The following is a 12510-nucleotide window of genomic DNA, read 5'->3' as shown; positions in this document are numbered from 1 at the left end:
CACAAGGAGCTGGCTCCAAAAGACATTCTGCACTGGAGGAATCCATGTTGAGGGCTTAAATTATCTGCCCATCTTTAATCTTAATCCAGAAAGCCACGGAGGATCTGCTGGTTATTTATAACTGGGCTGGGGTGAGCTGCTGTGAGCAGGGTAATTGGAACAGTATTTCAGCCTGTCTGCCCCTGATTTGTGTAATGGCTGATGTTAGCTACGGCATAATAACGGCGCTAAATGGAAAATAAAGAATAAAAATGCATTAAACATATGTTTTTATGCCGTGTTTTATGATCACATTTTTTATTGCGCTTTCAAATTCTGTTGTTCCTTCCTTTCGGAGATCAATTTACTTGCCTGGCAGCAGTTTTCTGTATTAAAGCTTGAGAAAGCTGATCTGCTTTTTCTTATTCTCTTGATTATGAGAGCTTTCAGCCTGAGAGCCACTAAATTCTAAAGACTGAGGTCTGTGACCTCTTTTTAATGTTGTTGTTACAGAAAAAGATCCATTCATGCAAATCATTGTCCCTTAAGAAATAATCTTTATTTCCCAGAAAAATGTTACTTTGTTCTTTCCTCTATGAATTTTTCAGCATATACTGTTAATTTTTCAATCCATTACTTGTCATATACTATTTCTGATGTTTGACAATAGTTCCAGTTAAGTGATTTAGTGCTGCCTCACATCAGGAAAGATATGGCATGATTTACCATCGTGCCCACTATTTTAAAGGAGAAAGTACTCCCAGACCTCGTCTTTTGTTTCACTTATGCCAAGGTGCCTTGCAATTCCTCCAAGAAATATCAAACACCCATTGATGTCCCTAAATCACCATCCAGCCTTGGGGACTTCTGGGTGGGTCACACCCATCTGTTTTTTGGGCAGGAATCTGCTTTCCCATCACCCCTCCTGCAGCTTGGTATCACAGGTCCCCTCTGGTTCACACTCTGCTCTCAGCACCCAAATCAACAGGAACAGCACCCAAATGTCACCTCTCAGTCCCTGGCTGCCAACCACAGCCCTGTGACAAACAGCCTGCTCACCAGGAGCCAGCTGGTGCTCCAAGGCTCCAGAATTCCCTGCTCCAGAGCCATGCTGCAGTTTTAATGGCAGCAAACCAGGTCCATTTCCAGAAATCCCTGCATGTGTTTGATCAGAAAATTTGTTTCAGCAAATTTCTGTGATATATGCTAGTCATAGCAAATATGCTTTTCCCCAATAAATATACACTTTCTCAAAGATTTTCCAGCTTTCAGAATCTGGGGCAATCCCAGGCCATGCCAGACAAATTAAGGCAAGCCTAAACTGTCAAATACAAGCTGTGAATCTGCACATCCCAGCCACAGAACCCCCTGAATTCCCAGCCACCTCCAAGGTAAGCTCCCAGGCTGCAATCCTCTTCCCCTCAGCTTCTGAATTTTAAACCTTAGTTCTTCCATTCCCTTAAGAACCATTCAGCCTAGAGCTTCAAAGATTTTTCTCAGACTGAAGCCTAACTCCATAAACTTAATTCCAGTCCAGTCCTGCCCTCTGTTCTGACTTGCATACATATCTGGCAAGGAGGCATTATTCTTTTGCAGAATCTCCTTTAGTATCTTAGCACCATTACCAGATTGACAATGCTCTGAGAAAAAAGGATGGGCTGAACATAACAAAAATCTCTTGTAAACTGGATGGGCTTGATCTAGTGTATTCCACTTCAATACCACCCCTGGCAGGTGCTGAGAAGTGTCCTGCAATAAGCATAACTATGAACTAATAAGTGTTAAATCTGATGCTACTAACACAGGAGTGTAACAAATTAAGTGCAGCTGGACCACCCAGCAGAGTCACAGCAGCTGCTGGCTGAAGGCACATATTTTATTCACTGCCCTTTGCCATGCTCTTTCCCATGTACATATAAACTGCCCAATCCTTTTTATTATATACAAAGAAACTCTGGTATTTCCAGAAGGGAATTCAGGCAGTAAACAAAGAAATAGTGCTGGGAAGAAGGGATCAGCCAAATGCATTAAAGGCACACGTGGGCCAGGAGAATGTGGAGAGCAGCAGAGTCTGTCATAGATTAGTGAGTTGCCACCTTTCTCTCTCGTGAGATGGCACCTGGATATTTTTAACCCCCCAACAATAACCTTCTAAGAACAAAACACAAAAGTTTTGTGGCTTGCCACAGGGAAAATATCATCACCTGCACAATCTTGCTGAGAAGAGGTCACTTGCTTCACAGAAAAAGGAAGAAATCATAGCAAGGGAGCTCTGTGATACATGAGTACCTAGAAACCCACTGAGAAAACCTAATCCCCTATGACTGCTGTGCAGAAGCTGAAAAGCAGCCTTTTAACCTTTGGACTGCCACTGCTACACAGCTACAAAAGCATCCATGTGAAACCTTTAAGTGATGGAAGCTACAGCTGGGAGAGACCCATCCTACTTCCATGAAGTCTGACCCACTCAGTCCCCAGCCAGAGGATTTATCAATTACAGCTAATAAATACGTTACCAATACAAAAAACCAGCATATTTCTAAATCTGGAAATGTTACTCTTTCTCAGGCAGACAGTTCCTCATCTGAGCAGGCAGTACAAATGTATTTTTCTACTGCAGAGACACTCACTGCTCCTGGCATGGGTTCATGTTACTGAAGTAGCTTCTTTTTCACAGCAGAGACATGTTCTGGGAAGGCTGGAATATAATTTTGCAGGCATAGGCTTGGGTGAATACTGCCTTAGGGATGGTGTTATCTAATGGTAAATATCTTGTATATGCTACAGGGAGGGTGAAATATTACTTTCCTTAATCTAAAAAAAATGTGTTTATGACAGAAGAGAACTTTTAACATTAAAATCAGAGAGATAAGACAGGAATGACAGGCACAAAGGTTCTGAAAAGGCTCCCAGCACAGTCAGGTAAATATAAGCACAGTGCCCTCATGATGACCAAGATCACTCCCCACCAAAAATGGGTCTGGAGGAGGAAATCTATGAAAGTGACGTGTCTCAGATGGGTCATGTTTGGTTACTGTCCCTTTCAGCAAGGATCATAGAATCAGGGAATACATTGAGTTGGAAAGGGACCACCAGATTCATCCAAGTCCAACTCCCGGCCCTTCACTGGACTCCCAAAGGATCACACCCTGTGCCTGAGGGCATTGTCCAAACCCTCCTTGAGCTCTGTCAGCCTTGGTGCTGTGATCAATTCCCTGGGGGCCCTGTCCCAGTGCCTGACCACCTTCTGGGGGAGGAACCTTTCCTGACATACAACCTAAATTACAGTAAAGCAGTCTTAGCCATAAACGTTTTTGAACACATTTCTTTACCAGGATGTGCATTCCTCAGAGGGGGCCTCAGTATTCTGTGAGTGCTCCTCAGTCCTGTGCTCCTTCTGCTCCTGGTGCACAGCAGCTGAGCCTGGCCAGCTGCCATCCCATCCTCCCACTCTCTCTTGTATGCCAACAATATCCTGGGCCATTTGTCATTAAAAAATAAAAAATTCTTCTGTCTATCTTCCATAGAGCCTCACTGCCTCTGGCCCATTGTTTAGTGCCATGTCCATGTCTGTTCCTCACTAGATATTCCCAAGTTCACTCTGAGCAAGGCTCACTTAGACCTTGGTTTATGTCCAGGCACAGCTCCATGGGGAGTGCAGAGAGGAGAAACCTGACAAGCCAGGGACTGCTGATGGACCAGAGCCTGGGGGAAGCTGGTAAAAGAGCAGCCTGGCTTGCACACCAAACTGCTCAGGCAGCTTGTACGAGAAATCTGCACCCAGAGAAAGGGTCACCAAATTCTTGCATGTTGCAACAACTTGAGAAAATGTAAAAATAGGGAAGGGGTTAGGAGGAAAGATATAGTGAAATACAAAAGCTTTTTTTCCCTTTAAAATCAAGGTGAAAAACATCAAAAATTTATTGTGAAATTGCTGAGCAATTGTGGCATCTGATAAGTCAGAGATGGGCTCCTGGATGTGTACAGCTCCCACATGCACACACATTCCCAATCCTATGAGGAGTTTTCCCACTCTTGGGCACTGCGAGTCTTCAACATAAATAGCTTCAGAGCTCTGCTGAATACAGGTGGGCTTAAAATATGCTTTAAATTAAACACTTGCCTATATTCCTTGCTGAATCAGAATATAAATCCTGTGTGTTGGCACAGTCTCAGCTTTACAGATGCAAGAATTACACCAAGAAGAGTGAAGTGAGTCTGATTTCCAGCAAAATAACAGACTGAGAAAGCTATCAAGGGCTGCAAACAGGAGACAAGCAAAGCCAAGATTTTTATCTGTCCTTGAATCATGGCAGAGCGCAAAGGAAGACACAGGAAAATCTTTCTTTTCCCCCCTTCTCTCCTGGCTTGGTTGAATGAGTGCGTGTCTGCAGCTCCATTCAAATCGGATTATCTCACTTTCAGAAATGAATTCCCCAAGGAATCAGCTGCTTATCACGAGGCTGCAAATGGGATGCCCCCCAGACCACCAGCTCCCAGAAGCTGGGATGAGCAATTAGAAATGTGTAGGGCTAAAGGAATCTTTGCTCTTCATCACACAAGACAAGTATTGATAAGTTTTCACTATGCCAGTTCCTTGCTGCTTTCTTTCTCACATTGCTTGCCCCAAGGTGAATGACATAATTTGAAAATTATGATAGAGTCACATTCCTATTCCACTAAAAACATGTGAAGTTTCCTATAAGGACCTCTGGTCAAACCTTTTAGCATTTCTCTTTAACAAGGGAAGAAAATCATGGTTCTAATTTGAAATGTAAACTGATGATGCCTTGATAGAGATTTTCAATGTAGAATGAAAACATAACCACAAAACCCAGCTAACCAGAAAATAAAGGGAAAAACTGATAACCTAGGGCATATTTAATTTGGATTACTTTTTTTTATACCTCTACAGCAATGACTAAGCCAAGGGTCCTTGAAATGTTTTTGTCAAAAGGATGGAATTGCATTTCCTTCTGCTGAAGAGCAGCACCAACACTCCAAAGCAGGACTCAGTCAGCTTTGAGCATGGGTAAAACGTGTGCATGTCTGCCCCAAACCACACAGATATATGCATTATCCAGGGTTTAATCCTGTTATACATCTGACCACTGGCCCATCCCTTACATATGCAGCCACTCTTTGCCAAACTGGCACTGTTCTAGAAAGTGCTTAGAGTTATTTACCTTTTAGTCCTTGGAAGTAAACATGAAGAAGCTTATTTAAATATTTAAGTAAATTAGATTGTCTTGTTTTTCAGAAAAACTACATAAACTACACAGAGTATTTTGGTGTGAATAGAAGCTAAAGAGACACAAAGAAAGTGCCTGAAACTTTATTTAGTGCTTACCTTAAGCAATGCTACATCCCACAAAATCATGTCATTCCATGGCTTTCAAGTATATTGGAAATTTTTGCATAAAAACAGATTTCAAATGACACACTAAGGACTGATTTTAAGTATAAAGCAGTCAGAGAACACAGACTTGCATGGTAGCTCCTAGTGAGCATAGCTTGAAGTTGCTCATGAAAGCAGACTTAAAGAATAACTTCCTCCTGTTATGAACAGGTCAAAAAGACAATGGAGAAGTGTAGTGACTTGGGGAGAAATGAACCTTAGAATTCCAGAAGTGTCTTGGTCCTAGAGCTGTAGTTCAGTGGCAGGGACAGGCTTTGTTCCTGCTTAGGTGAAAGAACCTGTTGTGGAATTTAGTATGTTCTGGACCAGCAATGAACCCTTTTCCTCAGCCCAACACCTGCTATTCAGAGGCTGGATTACATGACTTTTGTGCTTCTAAAAGAATTGGGCGATTCTTTCTGTCCCAGGTTGACAAGATTAAGGATTAATGAAATCTGGAGAGGAGCTCCCACTGGTGAGATCAAGCAGCTGCCATCTCCCTTCCTCCCAGAATGAGTCAGGATTATTTTTGCTCATTTGTTTCACACAGTCAGACACTGCAACACTGCTCAATACCACCAAGAAAAAAGAAGAAAAAGAGAAATAAGCAACAACAAAACAAACTTTGGATTTGCAACTTAAATACTGAAGGAAACATGGGAGAAGCAAGAGGGAACCACAAGCTTCAAGAGTCAAGTATTGCTGTTTATCTCCTTGCATAAGGGGTGTTACCAAAGCATCAGAGATGCTCAGTGGCTTGCCCCAGCCTCATCCTTGCTGAGCTCATGGCTGGATGCTGTCAGGTTTTGGTCCCCACACCAAGGAGGGAGCATCCTGCCTCAGCACCCATGGCTTTTGGGGGGCACTGTAAAATCAAGTGACCCCGGATGCAGGAAGAAATGATGATGGCTGGCTTCAGATCAGAAGGCTGGAGGATAGCTTTATTAAAACTATACTATATTACATTGATGTACTATTTAAAGAGATACTATACTATTCTACACACTTACTTCTTACCTAACTACAAACTTGTGACTCTGCTGAGAGTCCCAGGCACAGCTGGATCCCATTGGTCACTGAACCCAAACAACCTTCACCAGAATCCAACCCAGCAATGGCTGCAGGTAAACAATCCCCACACCACATTCCACATGGGGAAAACAAAGGAGCAGAGATAAAGATTGTTTTCTCTTCTTCTCTCTGTGCTTCTCCTGAGAGACAGAATTATGTCTCTCTGTCCAGAGAATGTGACTGTCACAGAGGGGCAGTTACCCTCCTGCCTTCAGGCAAGGCAGAAGGGAAACCAAAACAGGACCAGACTAATTCCTGTAGCTCAGGAAGCATGAAGTATTTACCAATTTGAGCAGGCCAATTGCTTTGCCAGTCTCAAGAGCAGCAGTCAGATGAGTGCTGCCACTCCCAGCAGTGCATGGAGCTGCAGAAGGGTCACCCAGCTCACTGCTCACCCAGCTCCTGCTTCGTGGGACTGGGATAACTGGGCAAATAGCACCCAGAAGAAACCAGAGCAACACTCTGCTATGAGCTGCTGTCTTCAGACACACATGGCTGCCTTATTCCCAAGTCACAGGGCTGATGAGGAGATGACAAAGGATCTGAAGGTGAATCGGATACAGAGATATTGATTTTACAAACTGCTGAACTGAACTCTGGATCCAGTGTGAGCCCAGAGATAAGCAAAGAAGGCCTTAAAGCTGTAACACCCTACTGCTCCTCCCAGTTTTCAATTCCTCTTTCTCTTCTGCTCTGCAAAGATTGATACGAATTACTCAATAATCACCACATCCCCTGGGCTTCAGCCTTCAACTGACAGAGAAGACCTTATCTCTGTCCTGGGAGTCAATTCTCCTGAGTTGTCCATCTTCTAGTTTTTCAACTATGTGCTCTGAACTTTAAGAAGAGAATATCAGATTTTTAATCCTAGTATAAAATCTTCTCTCATTTCATAATCAGACGAAAATGTAGTAATCAATAACCATATTCAATAAGCTTTGGGTGTGTATAAGACTCTGCATTTGATTTTATATGTCACTGATTTTTTTATGCTTCTGTTCTCAATCTGTTCGGAGAAGTTATAGTTCTCTCTTTTTCTGCTTTTTTGTTTAGTTAGACCTCAGCCACCTCAGCACAAAATCCCTAAAGCAGTCCCCAAACCACAGTAGTGCCCAAAGATACACGCAATGATATATACATACACACATACTAATGATATATACATATATACACACACACACATGCAAACTAGAGTTATGATCAAATCTCTCATATTTTGAGAGGAGAAGAGGCATATTATTAAACTTAGAGGCACTAAATAATTGGTAAACCATAAATATATACCCTAAATAACCAAGCTCTATTAGCTGTACTCTACCATTCCCTTTGAAAGATCTGGCCCTCAGAACAACAAGAAAATGGCATTTCAGACTCCAACTCTTACTTCAGTTTAAAACAAGTCCTTAGCAGTAGAAAATGAAAGAAATTATTTTAATAGATAATGAATTTCAAGGTGAGCACCTTACCCCTGGCACTTTTCAATTAAGAGTGCAGGACTTGCATGTCTTGAGAATACTATTACTGACAGTACTGTTCTAATATATTTTTAGAGGATTGCCCTCAGGGCTCCAGTTCCTTCAATCCACATCCTCCTCTCTTCCTTCCCAGGTTCCTGCTGAGTTTCTGACAACCCATAATATTTCAACCCCTCTCATCTTCTCTACCTTCCTCCCAGCTGAAAGTGAACAAACATTTTTTAGAGCGATTTTATTGCTTTTCTCCCAGCTGAAGGCCCCAGATGTGAGAGGCTGCTTGGACATGCCCAGCAGAGGTGGTGCTGGTGGGTGGCACTGGCAGAGTGGCCTGAAGAGCTCTGGCAGTGCTGCCATGGGGCTGCATGCAGATTGCTCTGCTCGAGCCTCAGGAGTGCTCAGTGGTGGAAAAGCAGCCAAAATCTGTGTGTGAACACCACCAGCCCTCCTCCCCCTCCTGTTTTACACCAAAGTCTGGGATTGCTAAAAGGAGATTTTGGGGAACTCTGGTCTTGCTGCTGCTTACAATAACCAGCTTGAAGCCCAGGCTGGATTTGGACCAACACGGAGCACAAGGTGATCACTCCCCACCTGTTTCACACTTTCAAAATAAAGCCACTGCCATGCTCAGAGGAGAGGAGTTCCTGTTTGCCATCCCATATGGATTCCCACTGCTTTTCATTCCTTTACCTTTTCTCACAATAGATAAGTACAAACAAAACCAAAGCTTCTCTATTTAAATTCAACACCTTGTCACAAGGATGAGAAGTTCCAGGGTGCAGACATTTCTGTACCCACTGACAGCTGGGCTATGATGATTATTATTAATAACTGCTACAAGTACACTTGAAGTAGCACACGAGCACTGAGCAGGCAGCCCAAAGACATTATTTATTCCTTGGCTCATGGTAGATTTATTGTATTATGGGTTGTTTTGTAATTAATCTACAGCTGCTGAAAACTCTACCACCTTTCTAATGTGGGGAGAATGTGGCTCCTATGAGCTAGGTGTGAAGGTTATGAAGTATAACAAGAGCCAGCGTTTACAAAGCACAGCAACAGGTCCCCTCTTCCCCACAAGCCTGGCACAATAGGGAGTTTACAAATCCCTGGATCTTTGTAAATAGACGTAAGACTCAGTTTTTATTGAATAAGTCAGCTGCCATTGTTGGAAGGAGACAACAAATGTCCAAACAGATAAATCATTCAGATGAAATTAAGAAAGAATAATACCTTTCCATTAACACAGAACAGTACTGCTTCAACAAAGCCACCCCACCATAGGGGAGAAAAACCATTTCTCCAGATCTGATTGCAAAAAATATGAAGACAAAGGCTCAAACTTGCTGAAAAGAAAGGGAGAGAAACCTTCAAAGAGGGGACTGTCAGGACTGTGCTCTGATCATCTCTTTTGATATAGGTGGACTGAGACTTATATCAGGGGGCTACAGGACCTCAGAGTTGATCAAACACCTCAGCTCTTGCCCAGAATCCATCTGGATGGGTTTCTGCAGAGGGGTGGTATACTTTTACACCTTTCCCTCTGCATTTCAACAGTTTGGGGTTGCTGAAAGATCACCTATGTGAGTGTCTGGAGTTTTAGGTAAAGTTCCTTCATTGTCCAAGCCACCACAGGGAAAGAGAACCTCAAGATAAAGACAATGGGAGTGAAGAATTTCTGTTTGCTGTGAGGGGGAAATGAAGGGAAGATCCAGTCTCTGTAGGATGTGAAAGCATAATTTTCCATTATTCTAGCTCCTCCCTCTCATAATCTAGAGCCTACTTAGTTATACACACTCTAAGGCTCAGTGTGCAACAGATGCAAAAAAAGTCCTTTAAGATCACTAATGCCTTCTCAGGTATCATAAGTTTAGAGGTCAGTATCTAGGAAGATAACCATTGTATTTATGTGTGGCTTGTTAGGTTATCCAGAGAAAAATATATAGAATTCAATAAGCTCACATTTGTTTTTGCACACCCTATTCTTTTACAGAGATAATGCAAACTCAAGCAAGTCTACACCATGAACTAATAGATTATAAATTTGGTTTTTGTTTGTGAGACTGGAACGACAGAGTGATTTCTACTACACTGGATTATTCAAAATTATTCAGAGGAAAAGCAGAGTTTCACAAATTGTAATTTCTAATTCTTGTCTCTTCTAAAAGGTAACAATTGAAAGAAAATCCACTGAGACGTTTTTGATACATAAACCAGCTAAAAGCAGTTTCCTCACATGATTAAGACAGCAGTACCCCCCAGGCACATCCAGAGATAACCTGGTGATGCAGACAGGAGGGAGACAGCCAAAAATGAGAGTCTCTAATAGCTCACTGAATGCACAGGAACTGCACATCCCTGGTTTTTGCAAATTAGCTGCCTCAGAATTTCAAAGGGAGCTCAAAAGATTCAAATGACAAGTATGCTCCCATCTGGTGAGAAATTGTCTTTCAAAGGAGAGGAGAATCATGCTGTACTGACCAAAGTGCCTTGCCAGTAAGACTTTGAAACAGCAACACACAATTTTCTCCAGCTGAGAAGAAAACTGTTCGGGAAAAGCTTCCAGTCACAGATTTGAAAACCTCTGAAGGCTCATTCAATGCAAAACCCTCAGAATTCATGAAAAAGCAATCCATGTCACCCAAAAAATTATACCCACCTATTAGACTACCAGCTTGCAGAGAGTAGCTAACAAACAGCAGGCTTCTCTTGTCTCAAATCCATCCAAATCTAGATCTTTTTCACAGAATAATTTTAAAATAATTTCTCCTAAGAATAAATTGAAGAAATAGTTCTCCTTTTTTTTGCTTTGGCTCAACAAAAAATAATTCACCTCAAACAAGTCAATTTTGTCCAAGCATATGGAGACAACTTTTGTAAATTTTAGGCAAACTTACCAAATAAAAGTGAGAGGATATGATAAATATTTTTTCATTATCTATTACAAGCTGATCAAAAGGTATATCTGTAATATATATATTTTATTCCAGATGATATCCAATGTAGATAATTTCCATCAATAAGGTTCTTTAATGTCATTAATGTCAGAAATATTTATTACATGCTGGCTCCTATCATCTGTTGGGAAACTACTCTTTCTAAGCTAATTACAGTGATAACATAATTGAAGCACTGCATATAAAACAAATGGTCTGATCAACATCCATCCCTGTTCAATAACCTTTTTAATAATATTAATACATCATCTATACAAGCACTTAACCTACAACTGGCATCACTCTGCACGAGGGAGAACAAGACAAAAATACTGGCAAAATCATCCCAACTCTTTTAATGACATGAACAGCAGTGATTCCTTTAAGTCTAAATTATATAATCAGCCATTTATGAGCTTCCTTTTCCTAGACATCCACATTTCCACCACCCCAGTTGCATTGGAAAGAGATTTTGGAAATATAAGTTCAGTGTTGGGGAACCAGAGAGGTCAGAGATGTAAGAATTGGTCCCACCAAGTTTTATTTCTCTTGCAGAAAGATCAGAAAGTTCTGATTTTAACTGAGAAGCTCCACCCATTACTTCAGCTTGGAGATGCCTCACCTGCCTCTCCAACAAAAAATGAACAAACAGATTTAGAATAAAATACAATACCTCATTACACACAGCAGGCTTTATCTTTTAATTTTAGCCTGAACTATATGAGCAGGAGATGCTAGCAATTTTTAATTTTGAGGGCAGGAAGAACTGTGGCAACCACCTCATCAGATCTGCTTGAGAGTATCTGGAATGCTCCCCAGCTTTTCCTATGCCAAAAGGAATAAAATGTGTCTGAACTAAAAGCACTCCTCTTAGAAAGCAAATTCTTATTTAAAGACTGTGAGTAGTGATCAACAAATCACTTTCCTCAATAAATTACTGTAGCAGTTAATTAAAATGTGTCCCTTATGTTCAGTTTTCTTTGGCATCCAACATGTAGAGAGCAGACTTTGTTTCATCTTGCATTACATCCAGGCAAAGTTTGTAAGGTCTGGCAGTAGTTTTTCTCTACAAAAATGGGTAGAAACTGGAGGCGCCTTTCTGGTACACTGCCTGATGCTCCTACACCTTAAAAAAAAAGCAAAACCATTGCTTCTACTCCAGCTTCTGCTAGTGGCTGGTGCCTGGAAGGATTTTGTGCTGCAGCTACCACATGTGTCACAACTTGTGCCAACACCTCTTCAATCACAACCAACACCTGCTCCAGTCCAGGAGTCCCAACACACGCTGTCATCACTCCTTCATTCTGTGGTGCAGAGAAATCTTTCTGTAATAAATACAAAAGCTCTCTAATTTTCTGCAGTTTTCCCTCCACACTGCACATGCACTTGATGAAAGATGCCCTGTTATTGTCTCCTTGCTCCTCTGAACAGACTGAACTCTGTAAACTCTCCCAAAAGGATCAGGATTTCAAAAGATCTGTGGGAAGCAGGACAGAAGAATCCTTTTGATTTCCAACAGCCCAGCTCCTCCTGTGGACTCCTTTCCCCTCCTCCCTGCCCTGGAGTGATCCCAGTGCACAAAGGGCAAAGCTGGCTGTGCCATTCCAGCCGTGTGCAGGGGCAGGAGGAACCAGAACTGATTCCCCGTGGAGAG

At 41.9% G+C, this 12510-nt stretch overlaps 1 long non-coding RNA gene across 1 annotated transcript in view; it reads right to left on the bottom strand.

The window, feature by feature from the left end:
* Window positions 1-12510, bottom strand: part of LOC146767033 (uncharacterized) — a 144172-nt gene that overhangs the window by 69970 nt on the left and 61692 nt on the right. The window lies entirely within an intron of this gene.

Source organism: Lonchura striata, chromosome 6 (genome assembly GCF_050655825.1).
Source record: "Lonchura striata isolate lonStrDom1 chromosome 6, ASM5065582v1, whole genome shotgun sequence".
In the NCBI taxonomy this organism is placed as follows: Eukaryota; Metazoa; Chordata; class Aves; order Passeriformes; family Estrildidae; genus Lonchura; species Lonchura striata.
The sequence above is the reverse complement of the archived record's forward strand: the minus strand, read 5'-3'. Positions and strand labels throughout refer to the sequence as shown.